At 37.6% G+C, this 16496-nt stretch overlaps 1 protein-coding gene across 1 annotated transcript in view; it reads left to right on the plus strand.

Annotated features, from left to right (window-relative positions):
* The window catches only part of LOC143686104 (uncharacterized), a 165366-nt gene that overhangs the window by 146834 nt on the left and 2036 nt on the right, over window positions 1-16496 (plus strand). The gene's annotated exons all lie outside the window — the stretch shown is intronic.

A 16496-nucleotide genomic window follows, 5' to 3' on the forward strand; every position in this document is an offset into this window, starting at 1 on the left:
GCCATTATTTCTTTTAATATTTTCTCTTCCTCTTTCTCTCTTTTTTTCTCCTACTAGGTCTCTCAATTGCTGGTTTCCATGATTCCTTAGACTTTGTTCACTTTTCTTTTTCTTTCTGTTTCTCAGAATGGATCATTTCAGTGGTCTTATCTTCCAGTTCACTGATTCTTTCTTCTACCAGTTTCAATCTGCTGTTGAATGCCTCTAGAGAATGTTTAATTTCAGCTCTATTTGGTTCCTTTCATAATTTCCATCTCTCTATTGACAATCGCTTTGTCTAAATGAATTGTTTTCCTGATTTCCATTAGTTCTCTGTCCTTGTTTTCATTTAGCTCTTTGAACACATTTGGGATCATTTTTAAAAAGTGTCTGGTATGTCCCAGTCTGGTTCTCCTCATTGATGATGTCTAATGCTTTGATCTTCTTTTATCCCTGTATGTTCTGTAATCTTTTTTTTTTTAAAGTCTGGACATTTTTATATTTTCATATGTGTTATCACTGGAATTTAGACTCTGAGGTATCTGTTTCTTGTATCCACCCAGTATTATGTCAGAGCTTTCCTTGAATGCCAGGAGCTAACAAAAATCAACCAAACAAATAAACAAAAAATGAAGGATAGAAAGAAAACATCTTTCCCAGTCTTTGCAGATTGACCTATATGTGTTCTCCCCTTCATGGTTTATCCATGAAATGAATTAGGAACTAACCCAAGGCCAACACGTAAGGGCCTCCACACCCCCAATCCTTTCTGCATGCAACTTGTCTTAAGAAAGACATGCAGCTCTCACAATTTCCCTGTTTAAACAGATATGAATTTCCCTTCTTCCTTAGAAAAAATTTACTTACGATCCCAGGCACTGTGCTGTATGTCCTACAGCCAGTAATCCCTTGCCCCAGGGGGATATGATGTAATTGCTCTCCCATAGTGTTCTGTAGAAGAGTTCTGTGTGAACCATCTTCTCCATACAGGGCAAGTTGTGTGATGTGATGGTGAGACTGCAAGAAGTATCCTAGTTCAGTTCATCAGGCCACCACCAGACAGACTGAGCCAGACATACATGCTCTCAGTATGTGTGCAAGGGTTACTTTGCTCCCTTCAGAACCAGGGCCAGGGACCTACACTGGAAGCACAGGCTGACTATGTGCCAAGCCTGTGAAGGGATAGAAGAGGGGCCTGCCAGGTGGCCATGATATCTTACCACTTTTACATGTCTCTTGTCTTAATTTGGCACTCTCCCTGTTAGTGGAATCTTTTAACTGCTTTCTGGACTTTGAGAAAGATATTTCTGCCAGTTCTTGCTGGTTGTTCAAAACTTCTATGAGGGGACAGAGCCCTGAAGAGCCTCGCTCTGCCATCTTGATCAGGATGGGGCAAATAGAGATTTTAAAAATATATGACTTTGATGGTAACCAATAGATGAACTAAAATGCTGAAAAATAGTCAACTGATTGATAATTAGCAAGGGGGAACATTCCTGAAAAGGCATTAAATTCTTCATTTTCATAATAATGATTCCATAGACATTTTCTAAAGATCATCAATCAAGGAACAGAAGTCTAGGAAATGGTTAAATAGAAATGCTTAAGTTTGTGGGACTAGGGGAGTGTAAGGGAGATTTTTATTAATTTTATACTCTCCTGTCCCTATTGAATTTTTATAACTCTGTGTGATCATTAGAGCAATGATAATCTAGGTATACTTACTAATACACTACACGGAAGAAAAAGTCGTAGAAGCTTTGAATCATCAAACGATCCAAGGAAAGCAAGAAGGGGAAAAGGTAATGAGATTGAGGACTGATGCTCTCTGAGTAAAGAAGAGAAAGGATTCATTTGTGACATCACATTAGTCATTCAATGTCCATGTACAGTTTCTCCATCTATAAAAAAGATAATAACAGCAATTTTTTTAATTAGAGAAGTTGGTGGGTTACAGAATAATTATACACAAAATACAGATTTCCATATGCCACCCTATTATTAACACCTTGCATTTGTATGAAACATTTGTCATAGTTGATGAAAGGACATTTATTATGATGGTACTATTAACTATAGTCCATGGTTTAACTTAGGGTTCATTTTGTTGTGCAGTTCCATAGATTTTTTAAAAATTACTATTCTAGTACCATATGCATATTCGATTAATTTCCCTTTTTAACCGTATTCAAATATATAATTCAGTGCTTCACAACGATGTGCTACCATCACCACCATCCCTTACCCAAACTTTTCCATCAGCCTAAATAGAAACTGCATTTTAATTGTTAACTCCCTATTCCCTATCCCTACCCCATCTTCTGGTAATCTACATTCCAGATTCTGACTCTATGAGTTTCCTTATTCTAATTTATTTCATATCAGTGGGATCATACAATATTTGCCCTTTTTGTCTGATCACTTCACTCAACATGATGTCTTCAGGGTTCATCCATATTGCCAAAGGTATCAGAACTTCATTCCTTTTCTGTTAATTAATGAATATATATTAATGAATACATTGATTCATTATTAATGATTATATGACTATATAAGATTAATGGATTTTATAGAGACGCTAATCATGCATAGAACATAGTAAGTAATCAATAAATATGGTTCTCCTGTCCATTGAAGAATTAGGTCCCTTGGGTACCATGGTTCAGTCTCCCCATATAACCCATTTCCTACCATTCTGGGTCTGTTTCTACCACTCTCACTAACCTGCAAGTCTGAATTTACAGTGGAGGGCTAAGTACTTGTGGACCATGCTGACCTATCAATACTTACCCTGATTTCCACAGCTTTGCTGTATTTTGGCTCTCCTAGTCTGCTGGACTCCAGGTTCTGGATGCTCCTTGCTTGCCCTCCTACCAGAATAAACTTGCCCACTACACCTGCCTTTGTTAAGTCATCAACAAATGGACCCATCCATTTTCTTCTTCCTCTTAATGTCTTCTGGCTGACATTTTAAACACGAAACCATTTCTTATTACATTTTATATTTTATGACCCCCGTTCTTGATCATTTAGTTTTACATTGTTCACAAGTGTTGGTCTCTAGATGGTCCTTCAATTATTCCATCTCCCATTAGGTCCTTATTAACATTTTTTTTAAACTTTTGTTCTGCACTTATCTGAGAACTCCACACATATCATATGCCAAGAGAATTGAAATCTTAGAATGGAGAGGCTGAACTGAAGAAACCTATGAAAGGAAAAGTTTGATGTACCCACTATCTTTGCTTCCCCTACCCCCCCATATCAGAGAAGATCATGATGCTCTCTGGGTTATTTTACATGCTGTCTTTCTTGCTCTTTTTCATCTCAAGGATAACTGAAGACAAGCTTTACCAGCCTGTAAATCAGTAGCAGCTATAAAACATGTCTGTCCTCAGTGATGACTTTTCCGTTGTGGGATTCTTTACAGCCATGGAACATGCCCAACATATTAATGCCACAAAACTCATTACTCTAAGTGCACATTCCTATGGACACATTGCAGAGTTGTGGGAAGAGAGGCATGTTTGTAGCCAGGCTCTCATGTGGGAAACAGCAATATTCCCAGCTACCTTCAAAGTCCAAACAGATGAGCAGATCTATCTCCACCCCCAGATCTTTAATGAATGAGTTTTAGTGAAGCAACCACTCACAATGTGCCTTCCCCAAAAAGGGTTTAAGCTGACAGAGAAGAACTGTACTTCCCAGATCAAGGTTCTTGGATCTTCTCACGGAGGAAACCCTGAGCAGTTTAACCAAACCCTGGTGTTACTTTTATTTTTTGTGTGTCAATTTTCTACTTCCTGTAATTAAAACTGTTTAACAATGATAAGAGATAATCATGCCATAGATTGCATTTTTGTTCTGTTTGCATTTTTGTTCTGTATGTATTTATGACCATCTAACATCTTTAGGGCTCTTCTCTGAAATTGTCAATGCTCAGAAGAAAGCAGCCTTACATTGCTTTGAGCATGAGTCAGTAGAGCCCAGGAACGAGTATCAACTCCAAAATGCAAACGATGGCCCCTGCAGTTGACATGCTTTCTAATGGTCGACTTAATGTAAAACACTGTAACCTTGCCCATTTCTCATCAAGATTCAGTGTTGACCTTGCTTCACAAACTATATGAAAATCGTCCTTTTCCTCCTCACCTCAGGTCTCAGGTGGCACCAGTCAGTGGGTGCTTATACAGGCATATAGATGTGGTAATCCATTGGTGGTAATAAAAGTACAAGAATGGAGAATAACACAGGATTGATTTTGCACAAATATCTCCAGCATAAAATCAGATTGCAATATTAACACTAATATTATTTTTTATAAAACAGACATGTGATACCCTGAATATATTCATTGATATTTGACACATGAGCTACAGTGCCATTTGTCATGAACACTATAGTCTCACACTATAGTGTGAGCACACCTAGCCTTTTATTAAAATGACTATTCTCTAGAATTCATTTATTCACAGGCAAAAATGGGTGAATCCTCAAAAGTCAGGTCTGAAAAGGTCTCTTCCAGTCCCTCAAGCTTGTTAGGAATTGTTTTGCCTAAAGGTCGAGAACTGAATCAGGTGATTGTGTGTGTGTTTGTATTAATCAGGATTGACTTATGCCTCAGAACAAATAATGCCAAAAATCAGAGACTTAAACACAACTAAAAAATCAAATTCATTGTCTCTTAGGCAGCATGTCCTGGGGACATTGTCTGTTAGGCTGGGGACTCTGCTGCAGGGCATCACCCTTGCTGTGCACCTGACTGATGGAATGATGACGGTGGGGATCACTGCAGACAGAGGAAAAGGTCCGATGTGGTAAGGAATGTGATTGCTCAAGCTTCTGCATGGAGGTGACCCACAACACATCTACTTATCCGTCATGATTAAACTAAGTCCTATGGCCATATCTGATTTTGAAGGGGCAGGCACATACAATCCCACTGTGTTAGTTTGCTAGGGCTGCTATGACAAACACCACATACTGGTTGGTTTAAATAATGAAAATTTATTGGATCATGAAGTCCCAACCAAGACGCTGACCAGATTACAGCAGTTCTCCATCACACGGGGACATCCTTGGTCTTCTCCTGTGTCTGCTCTTCTGGTTTCCACTGACACCCAGCTCCTTTTCTACTGATTGCACCCAAATTTCCTCTCTAAAAAGGACTCCAGTCATCTAGATTAAGACCTACTTTGATTCAAGTTGGCCAGACCTTAACTAATATAAACATCTTGTAAAAGTCCTTTTAACAAATGGGCTCACAGCCCCTGGAAGACAACTGATTTTAAAAACATGTCTTTTGTCAGGGTACATGAGACAATCTACCATACTTCCCAAGAGTGCTGGTTTGAATGGATGTTTGTACCCTAGAAAAGCTGTATTTTAATCCTAATCCCATTTTGTAAAGGCAGCCATGTCTTCTAATCCCTATACAGCAGTATGTTTGAAACTGTAATTAGACCATCTCCCTGGAGATGTGACTCAATCAAGAGTGGTTGTTAAATTGGATTAGGTGGAGCCATCTTCACTCATTTGTGTGGGTCTTGATTAGTTTACTGGAATCTTATAAAAGAGAAAACATTTTGGACAACGGGGGAGATTCTGAGTCAGCAGAATGATATAGCCATGAGAAGCAGAGATTCCACCAACCAGTGACCTTTGAAAATGAAGAAGGAAAATGTCTCCCGAGAGTTACATGAAACAAGAAGCCAGGAGAGAAAGCTAGCAGATGACGCTGTGTTCACCGTGTGCCCTTCCAGCTGAGAGAGAAACCCTGACTGTGTTCACCATGTGTCTTTCCACGTGACAGAGAAACCCTGAATTTCATTGGCCTTCTTGAATCAAGGTATCTTTCCCTGGGTGCCTTAGATTGGACATTTCTACAGACTTGCCTTAATTGGGACACTTCCATTGCCTAAAAACTGTTAACTTGCAACTTATTACACTCCCCTTTTTAAAAGCTGTTCTGTTTCTTTTATATTGTATTCCAGCAGCTAGCAAACTAGAACATCAAGTGTCTAGAGGAGAGAGAATCTGATACTTTGAATAGTCCTCATGCCTTCACATGGCCTTCTAACTTCATGACCATCTAAGAAAAAAGAAGTGCAAAAGGAAAGAAGGTGTGGTTTATCTGCCCCCGAGAAGGCTGTATTGCTTATTTTCAGGTATCCTACCTCTGGTTATCTGATGTGAATGAACTCATCTCTTGGTTGTTGGGCACTCCTAAGAAGGCAACTCCTAAGAAGTGGCTAGGATTTCTGGTAGCAAACTTGGCCCAACATCAGTCATAGCTGTATCCCCAGACACGCCCTCAATGCCCACTGTGAACAGCCATTGTGCCAAAATCTGGGAATAGACAAAGGGAGGTAAAGCTTATGAAGGCACAACTTACTGGGCACAAAGCTTGCAAAGGGATTCCTTTATCCTTTCATCCTCTAATCAGTTACTTAACTATGCCATTTCTCATGGCTATAGTTAGTTGTGGACTTAATCACCACCTTAAAGAGGTTCTAAAATAATTGGATAATTAGGCCATATGTATGGAAGAGAAAGTGAGGACTAGGCTTTTACTGCATATATTTATGAGAGTTTAGGGCTAATGGTCCAATTCCCAAACCAACCAGTGAAACAAAATGACTGGATTTGGGTAACTACACTCTACTGCTCTGCACCTGAGCACAGACTTCTCTTGTTTAATTTTTAATAAATGGTATTTTCATCTGGAGGTTGAGTAGCCCTCACTTGAGGTAGTTGGCCACATCCCTCTGCAGATGTCATCCCTGGCCCGTGGAATGCCCATGACCTGTGATTGGCAAAGGTCAACACTGGCTCTGGCCAGGATGCCTGTGCCCTTTGATTGGCAAAAACACAAACACCAATGGACTATTTTTTCTTTACTGATTATCCTGAATCATCCAGTTGTTTGGTTCAGTTGTTTGGTTCCCTGGCCTCACCTCTGGTAGTTTTATATAGGAAAAGGGTCTTGTGCAAATCTGAGAAACACACTTGAACAGTCTGTGGGCTCATATTGACCCAAAGAAACATAACCGATTAGTTTAGCAAAGTTAATCTGATTGATTGACTGATCTGAGTACCAACACAAAGCTGAAGATTCCAATTGGATGTCTGTATAGATACAGTTTTACTCTTTATGGCCAATGTTAAGTGGCAGGTGAGGACGGTGGAATGACTTATTTGCCCCAAATCATTCAGAAACAAATCCTACTCTCTGTTTGGTCTGTAGCTAAGGAGATTGTGCCAAATATCACCTGGTCAAACCCTAAGAGTTCTGCCATCATCCCTGGCTAGTGACCTAACAGAGATATTATACAACTCAGAGTCACCCAAAACCTGGGCAGAAGAAGTGAAAAGAGTGTGTAGGCTTAGCTTAAGAGGATGATTTTCTGCACGGAGTGTCATTATCCACAATTTTGAGGCCTTTGTAAATAGTAGTTATGGTCATTTTGAGCCCATTAAAATGCTTTTAGACATGATGCTGAGCTAAAAAAGTAGGCATTGCTGCAAATCCCAGAGATGAGCTGATTGCATTACTACACAAATTGCAGGCTTTGGAAATCTTAACTGCTAAGAATCCTTCTATCATACACAGTTGGTTGAAAAGAACTTCAGGGGCTTTGTTGTAATTATGATTGAAGCAAACTCCTGAGTGAAATGAAGGTGTGAGTGGAGAGAATTTGTTGTTTTTGTTTGAATGAGGAAAGAGAAGTTCTGAAAGTGTTAAAGGCCTGGTAAATAAAAATAAATAAATAAAGAAGTCATTGATGTGACATTCTAGTTGGAGAACTGAAAGGTATCATTGCATAGCCCAACTATCTCTTTAAGGAAGGTAGGATTCCTTAAGAAAGAAGGGGAGAACTAGAGACTAACAAGTATTTTTATTTAATGAATTAAGTGAGAATTGAATATAAATAATATGTTTATTTACATTGAATTAAGAACAATTAGCTTTATCCTGCTAAAAGGTGAATTGAGTCCAAATGTATGAAATCATTTATAAGCATGTATTCTGTAACAATGGGAAAAACATTACATTTGGCATCATCTTAGGTTTAGACATGTTGAAGCATGTTATTTGTCACCACTCTGCAACTGAAGTTGTGGCATGAGAACAATGAATTTGGAATAAGAAAAAATGTAAAAATAAAACAAAACATGAACTGTAAAGGACTCAATCTCTGGTGCAGCAGCATAGAGAATTTTGGATTTGAAATCACTGGTATTTTTCCTAATAAGTTCTCATTGATTTAGCCAAGGGAGTGCCAGTCACGTCTTACCTTTGAGTGGCTTTCTTCAAACATTAGTACCACATTAGGCTCCTGCTCAACTTCTCCTCCAAAAGCTTCAAATTTATTAAAAGAAAAAATGAGAATAAGAAATGTATTCTTTGCCCTTGCTATACTTATACAACTGAGGCCACACCTGGGCTTTAAGGAAGCCCAAGAGTCTTGCAGTTAGATGTAATCCAGTTGTGAGGTTGAATTATGAGCACAAATTTAGCCATGTTCTTTTTTTAAAAAACTTTTTATTGAGAAAAATCTTCACACACATACTTTCTATGCATGGTGAACTATCAATGGCTCACAATATCATCGAATAGTTGTATATTCATCACCATGGTCATTTTTTAGTCACCATGGTCATTTTTTAGAACATTTGCATCACTCCAGAAAAGGAAATAAAAAGAAAAAAAGAAAAAAAAACTCATATACCATACACCTTTCCCCTCCCTCTCATTGACCACAGTGTTTCCATCTACCCAATATATTTTACCCTTTCCCTCCTTCTTTTATTTATTTATATTCTTTTTTTTTTTTACTCATCCATCCTTACCCTGGATATGAGGAGCATCAGACACTAGGTTTTCACAATCACACAGTCACATTGTAAACGTCATATCTTTATACAGTCATCTTCAAGCATCTAGGCTACTGGAGCACAGGTCAACAGTTTCAGGTACTTCCCTCTAGCCACTCCAATATGCCATGAACTAAAAAGGGTTATCTGTACAATGCATAAGAACAACCTCCAGGAAAGCCTCTTGACTCTGAAATCTCTCAGCCACTGCAACTTCATTCTTTCTTCATTTCTCTATTCCTCCTTTTGGTCAAGAAGGCTTTCTTAATCTTTTGATGCTGGGTCCTCACTTATTTGAGCCTTTAGACACATTCCCAGGGAGATTTACACCCCTGGGAGCCAAGTCCCAAGCAGGGTGGGGAGGGCAGTGAGTTCACATGCTGAGTTGTCTTGGAGAGAGAGTTTAGCCATGTTCTTAATCTTAATCTGCATTCCTGTGGATGTGAACTCACTGTAGCTAGGATTCCTTGAAAATGTTATTTTAAATTAAGGTATGGCCTGACTGAATGAGGGTGAATTTAATTCAGATTACTAGAGGCCTTAAAAAGAGAAAGAAACTAGGAGCCAGAATAAGAGAAAGAGTCAGAACCCATTTGAAGAAAGAGAGGACATTGCAATTTGATGGGAAAGTCAAGGAACCCAAGGACCCAAGGAAACCAAGGACTGCTGGCCAACCCAAATGCTACTGTCCCTGGCAGGAAGCCAACCTTCTAGCCAACACCTTGGTTTGTACTGCTGACCTCTGAAACTGTGAGTCAATAATTTTGGTTGTTTATGCCAACCCACTATGTGGTGTTTGTCATAGCAGCTCAGGAAATTAAAACACCAGTCTTTCTTCTAGCATTGCTTTGGAGCCAGCCATATCTGTGCTGGTTTGAAAGGATGTATGGACCCTAGAAAAACCATGTTTTAATCAAAATCCCATTTCGTAATGGTAGAATAATCCCTATTCCATATTGTATGTTTGAAACCGTAATCAGATCATCTCCCTGGAGATGTGATTTAATCAAGGGTGGTTGTTAAACTGGATTAGGTGAAGACATGTCTCCACCCATTTGGTTGGGTCTTGAAAAGTTTCTGGAGTCCTATAAAAGAGGAAACATTTTGGAAAATGAAAGAGATTTGGAGAGAGCGGAGAATGCTGCAGCACTATGAACCAGAAAGTTCACGAGTCAGCGACCTTTGGAGACGAAGAAGGAAAATGCCTCCTGGGGAGTTTCATGAACCCGGAAGCCAGGAGAGAAAGCTAGCAGATGACACTATGTTCGCCATGTGCCCTTTCAGCTGAGAGAGGAACTCTGACTGTGTTCATCATGTACCTTCTACTTGAGAGAGAAACCCTGAACTTCATTGTCCTTCTTGAACCAAAGTATCTTTCCCTGGATGCCTTTGATTGGACATTTCTATAGACTTGTTTTAATTGAGACATTTTCTTGGCCTTAGAACTGTAAACTAGCAACTTATTAAATTCCCCTTTTTAAAAGCCACTCCACTTCTGCTATATTGCATTCCAGCAGCTAGCAAACTAGAACACATATCCCAACCCAGAATGTCTGTGTTGCTTCCTGGTGGGAAAACATTGGGCAGGGTGAGTAGGGAGGTGATTGCACCTGATAGAATATGGAATGGAAATGCTTTGCCATGGAAAACAAGAGATATTCTCCCCACTTGTCAGTTTACAGGGCTTCTCTGATATCCAGTCACATCCAGGATATAGGGACTCCTGGCCTTGGCACCACAGACCCACCACAGTGTTGGGACAATTCAGGAGTAAAGCCTCCATGCAGTGCTCATTTCCATTTGTGCAGGTAATCAATTGAGGTCTCTATCACACCTCTTATCACGAGAGCTATCAAATAAGGTATACTCCTCACCCTGGATAAGAATCTTCATCTGGACTCTATGACCATCATTTTAACTGTGGGTCTGTGGCTCCAGATTTCTCCCTGTCCAGCCACAAACCTCCTTACTTCTGATTTACCAGGAAACCCATGCATTTTTGCCATCTGGACATGTGGTTGACTCTATCCTTCTGTAATGTTTGTCTGTGGTTCTACGTGGGTGTCCCTTGTTGCTGACCCTGTGGTCTTTATGGAAGAAGAATGCCTCCTTTTCCTGGATCCTATATTCACCCCAGTAATTACTTTCAGGGGTCAGTAGCTCTCCTAACTTATGTAAAAAGCAACTCTACTTTCAGTCTTACCACCAAGCCTGTTTACTCTTGGAGAAATGTTTTCAGCTGAATTGTGTGCAGAAAAAAAGAAAATTAACACCCCTTGAACCTAAAGACAAATCGGGTTCTAAATTTCCATAAGTGTGAATCTATTTCTGGATTTTCTATTCTATTCCAGTCTCTTCATGCTGGAATTGTCTCTTCATGCACCAGTGCCCACTACCTTAATTAGAGAATTTATAGCACATTTTATTGCCCAGGAGGGCTGATTCCTCCCCCATATTTGCCTGACTATTATTGCTTGATTGCTTTTCCATAGGAATTTTAGTATTGACTTGTTTAGCTCCATAAAAAAGCTTGTGGGTCCTTCTTATCAGAAGGAACTTACTCTTTATTCAATTCCATATGAACGTTTTCAGCCTCTCACTTCTCCACTGTTTAGAAACTGTTTAGAAACAAGAAAATGAGGTAGAGGTCTAGAAAGTAGAAGGCCCACAGGTTCCACAAATGGTGACTATTATTTTGAGAAAGGCTTCCCCATGGTTTCACATCCATCTGTAGCCATCATCCTATTACACTGGTTCCTTTCATAGTCAATATTCTACAGCAAAATAATCTGCTCTCTCAACATTCATGTCCAACAGTCATGCTCTCTTAACTTTCTCTTCCTTCCAGCTACTATCTGCCACCACAGTTCTGTTACATCCATTCTCTTGAAAGTCACCCAGAACCTCTTTTCACTCAGCTGAAATCTTCTCCAGGATAAAATAGCTATGGCTTGCTTTGCATGATATGCACATCTTTTAAAACCTATGGAGAGCTCTTTGGTGTTTTTGGTTTCTCTTTTGTTCTTCGTCAAAAGAATATGTGATGCACTCCCCTCATGAAGAATATTTTCCAGAGCTTCTTGTACCATGGTCCTTTATTGTATCTAAACACTGGACACAAACTGGTGGCCCATGGGCCAAATTAGAGCAACACAATTTGTAAAAATAGCAATGATTTGAATGTCCTTAACTAGGACTTACGTAGTCCAGTTTACCCAGCCCTCACTACTTCCCATCTCATTGTACCTGCTGTATAGTCTGTGTCATGCCTGTGGATGCCCGCTCGTAGAAGCATTCAAGTTTGTAACCCCATTTTAGAGGTGTGGACTATACATTCATTATGCTGATTTGTCTAGATATGTCAGGAAGCTCTTGTTACCTGGAGCCCAGTATTTCCTTGCCTGTGATTTCTAAGTGTTTAATGTCTGTTAAACACTTTGCCATTTAGAGAAAGGGTGGTAATTATTTTTTGTTATTGATGTGTAAGAGTTCTTTTTATATATGAAGGCTATTAAGTTGTTTGCATGGTAAAACATCGTTCCTTTTTATCATTTGCCATTTGATGGGTTTAAACTGCCATAGTTTTATGTTTTTCATGGTTCCATTTAATTTTTTTAATTTAAATTATTTTTATTTAAAATTTATTTAATTTTATTTTATGGCTGTTGCTTTTGATACCATGTAAACAAAGATTAAAAAAATAGTCTAATTGAAATTGGGACTGAAAATGCATTACATTCATAGAAAAAGGTTAAGAAAATTACAAGAACTCAATATATTCCAATTAGCTTATACATTTTGTATTCTTTTATAAATAGGATAGTTTACATATATCATAATTTTTTATCATCTTTCATTACTATAAAAGTGAATAGGCCCATTGTAGAAAGTTATGAAATACAGAAAAGGAAGGGCAAGTCTATTATTATATCCCACCACCCACAGAATACTTCTTTTACACTGTGGCAAATATCAAGGTACTTTCTATATCAACATGAGTTCATAGTGTACATACTGTTTTGTAACTTTTTTGGTAACTATTTTTTGCTAATACTTTCACCTTTCCATTTCAATGATTTTTTTCATCTCAACTAATGGTTATGCCATACTCAAATCCCCCTAAGTGTCCTTAGAAGACTTTTAAACTGTTTTTTCCCTAATTGTATGCTATCCAGGACTACATATTGCATCTGCTTGTTACGTCCTTAAATCTTTTATAAATTGCACTGCTAGGTTTAAGAGGTCTGGCTGATTATCCTCCAGAACGTTCCTTCCGTAATTGATTCTGTCCTCATTATATTATTTGGCTTGTTCCACTCTCTGAAGTTTATCTGGTAAACTGGAGTTAGATTATTATGACATAGAATGTGATAATTGACTAGGTGATATGTGCCTCATGTTGTATCACAGCAGAAGACACATTATATCTGGTTGATCCACCACTAATAAAGCTGGATTAGAGTGATAAAAGTCCGATCCATTCCTTGTACGACTACATTTCCCACCTTAATAGCTATGTTGTGTTATGTTATTTGATACTATCCAAAAATCCAATTATCTATCAACAATTCACCTAATTATTTTCACACCAATTCCTAATCTTTACTTGAATCAATAATTTCATTTGGGTTTACAAAATTGAATTTTTTAATGCTCTCATTTCTCCTGTATTTATTAGAAGACATTCTTCTATAGAATTTTCACTGATTATTCGGGGTTCTTTAGTTATCCTGAAATGTATTTCTATTGTCACAACAGGACAAATGCTTCCTCCCTTCCCTTGCAAATGTTCAAAGTGAGGAATTGGTATTATAGCTTTCTCATACAGCTAACCAATGAGTTTTTCTGTGAGCTTTCTCATATAGTTAAGCAATGAGTTTTTCTGTGTCCCTGCTTTTGAGTCTCTTTGTGATTCACGAATTTTCATTGGTTCATTGTATTTAAGAGCACTACAATATCATTTTTAGCTATAATTATTTATTCTTTTATGTTCTCCAATATGCATAGACAAAGTGCTAGGTGCTAGGAATACAGAAGAGTATTTACTTATGAAAAAGATAGGTTCCCAAAGATTATTCTTCAACTCATTGCTTAGAACTCCAGAGTATAATTATAAATGTAAACACTCTCTGTGAAGCAGTAGGCAGAGTGGGCAAAAGTTTGTTCTTTCATCTTCATGCTATGAAAACTTATATGTTCAAAATTGTTAAATATACATTTGCCCACAAAAGTAAATAAACATGCGTCAACAAAATCACAGTGTATGGGCAAAGAGTGAATAGATAAAATTGCAGTATGACATGACATCTCCAGAGAAGGGGACTTGAGATATGGGAGCATCCTTAATTTTTCGTCTTTTATTATGGAAAATTTTGAAACAAATAGAAAAGAAGAAGAGTTTAGTGAACTTGATGTATCAATAATTGTCAATGTATAGTCAGTCTTCTTTCATCTATACCCCCATGAATTCTCCCCTGCCCCTGGATAATTTGAAGAACCTCTCAGACATTATTCATTGTTTCACTTATAAACATTTCAATATCTATCTGTAAAAGGTAACATCTTTTAAAACACAACTATAATACCACTATCACCCTAAAAATGCACAATAGTTCCTTGATATCTTAAATGCCTTAGAGTGTTTGTATTTTTCCAATTTTCTTATATCATTGTTTAAAAGTTGTTTACTGGACTTTAGGTCCAAATAATGTCCAAACATTTCATATAGGTTGATAAATCCCTTAAGATTCAAAAATTCTCTTTCAATATCTTTCTTTTCCCTGTTAATTCTCATTGAAGGTTAGGAGATGGAACAGGAGCTGGCTCTGTCCACTCCACACATCGACCTGGTATTGCAGTACTTCCAGGAATGGTGCACCCCCCTCGGGGGAACAATAAATGTATAAAAAGTTAAAAAGAAATTCTCATTGAAGGGACCAACGTATTTGTCCGTAAAATTTCTATAGCCTAGTTTTTACGACTCAGGCAGCATGGAATTTTTCATAGTGTCATTTAACATGAGTCTTACATTTTTTGTAAATTGGCAGTTAGATCCAAAGGGGTCATCAAATTCATATCTGCCTTTCTGTTTTTGTTTTATACTGTAAGAATAGTTCATAAGTATTTTGGGGGAAATTATCAACACTGATGATCACCAATTAATTTCATTAATTTCTTTTCTTTTAACCAGTACTAATTTTTTTCTAATTTTTTTGGATTTTTTTAAATAATATATATATTCTTAAATGCTCTATTGTTTTTCTTTTATGTTCTGTCTTTGTCAAACTGTGTGCCAAGGAAAAGCTAGCCACATAAATTAATTGGCAAACTTTCTATTTTTTTCCCCAATAAAGCAAGATAGTTCATATGTCCTGAGAATTATCTCTTTTTGAAAGTTCAAAAAAACTCATGCACACAAAAAACATTTTGGCCTGATGATCTTTTAGTTGCTGATGAGCTGAAAACTTTCCTACATTCTTTCACTATTAGTGATTGACTTTAGTTTCCAACATTTTTTGTTTTTTTAAAAATATTTTTATTGACAAATCTTCACACATATACAGTCCATACCTGGTGTACAATCAATGGCTCACAATATCATTATATAGTTGTGTATTCATCACCATGATCATTTTCACTCCAGAAAAAGAAATAAGAAGAAAAAAGAAAAAAACTCATACATTCCATACCCCTTACCCACCCCCCCATTGACTACTAGTATTTCCATCTGTTCGATATATTTTACCCCTTATCCCCTCTATTATTTATTTGTTCCTTATCCATATTTTTTACTCATCTGTCCATACCCTGGAAAAAAGGAGCATCAGACACAAGGTTGTCACAATCACAAGGTCACATTCTGTAAGCCATACCACTATACATTCCTTCTCAAGAATCTAGGCTACCAGAACACAACTCAGTAGCTTCAGGTACTTCCCTAAAGTCACTCCAATATACCATAAACTAAAAAGGGATATCTATATAATGCATAATAATCTCCAGGTAACTTCTCAACTCTGTTTAAAATCTCTCAGCCACTGAAACTTTATTTCATCTCATTTCTCTCTTCTTCCTTTTGATCAAGAAGGCTTTCTCAATCCCATGATACTGGGTCCCAGTGAATCCCAGGATTTCTGTCCCACGTTGCCAGGGAGATTTACACCCCTGGGAGTTATGTCCCATGTAGAGGGGAGGGCAGTGAATTCACCTGCAGAGTTCAACATCTTTTTTTTTTTTTAATCGGTTTCTATTATTTATACTTTTCACATTTATTCTTTCTACTGCTTGATACTAGGCTATATATATAGAATTTTGCTTGTGTAATTTCTACATTTTAGATTTATTGAGGTTTGCTTTGTGGCCTAGTATATTAATTATTTTTGTAAGCGTCAGATGAATTTTGAAAGAATCGTATCCTTTTGGGCACAAATTTGATGTGTGAACATTTGGTAAAATTGTCTTATTGATTGTACTGCTCAAATCATCTTGGTCATTATGCGTTTTTTTAGTCTATTGATCTAAAGCTATGCTAACTCTTTTCATGATAGCTGTGTTTTTGCCAATATATCTTTGTATATCTAATAATAATTTTATTTATTTATTCCACTTCCAGGTCATGTGGATTATGAAGACTTATGACC

The sequence above is a fragment of the Tamandua tetradactyla genome, chromosome 6 (genome assembly GCF_023851605.1).
Source record: "Tamandua tetradactyla isolate mTamTet1 chromosome 6, mTamTet1.pri, whole genome shotgun sequence".
In the NCBI taxonomy this organism is placed as follows: domain Eukaryota; kingdom Metazoa; phylum Chordata; class Mammalia; order Pilosa; family Myrmecophagidae; genus Tamandua; species Tamandua tetradactyla.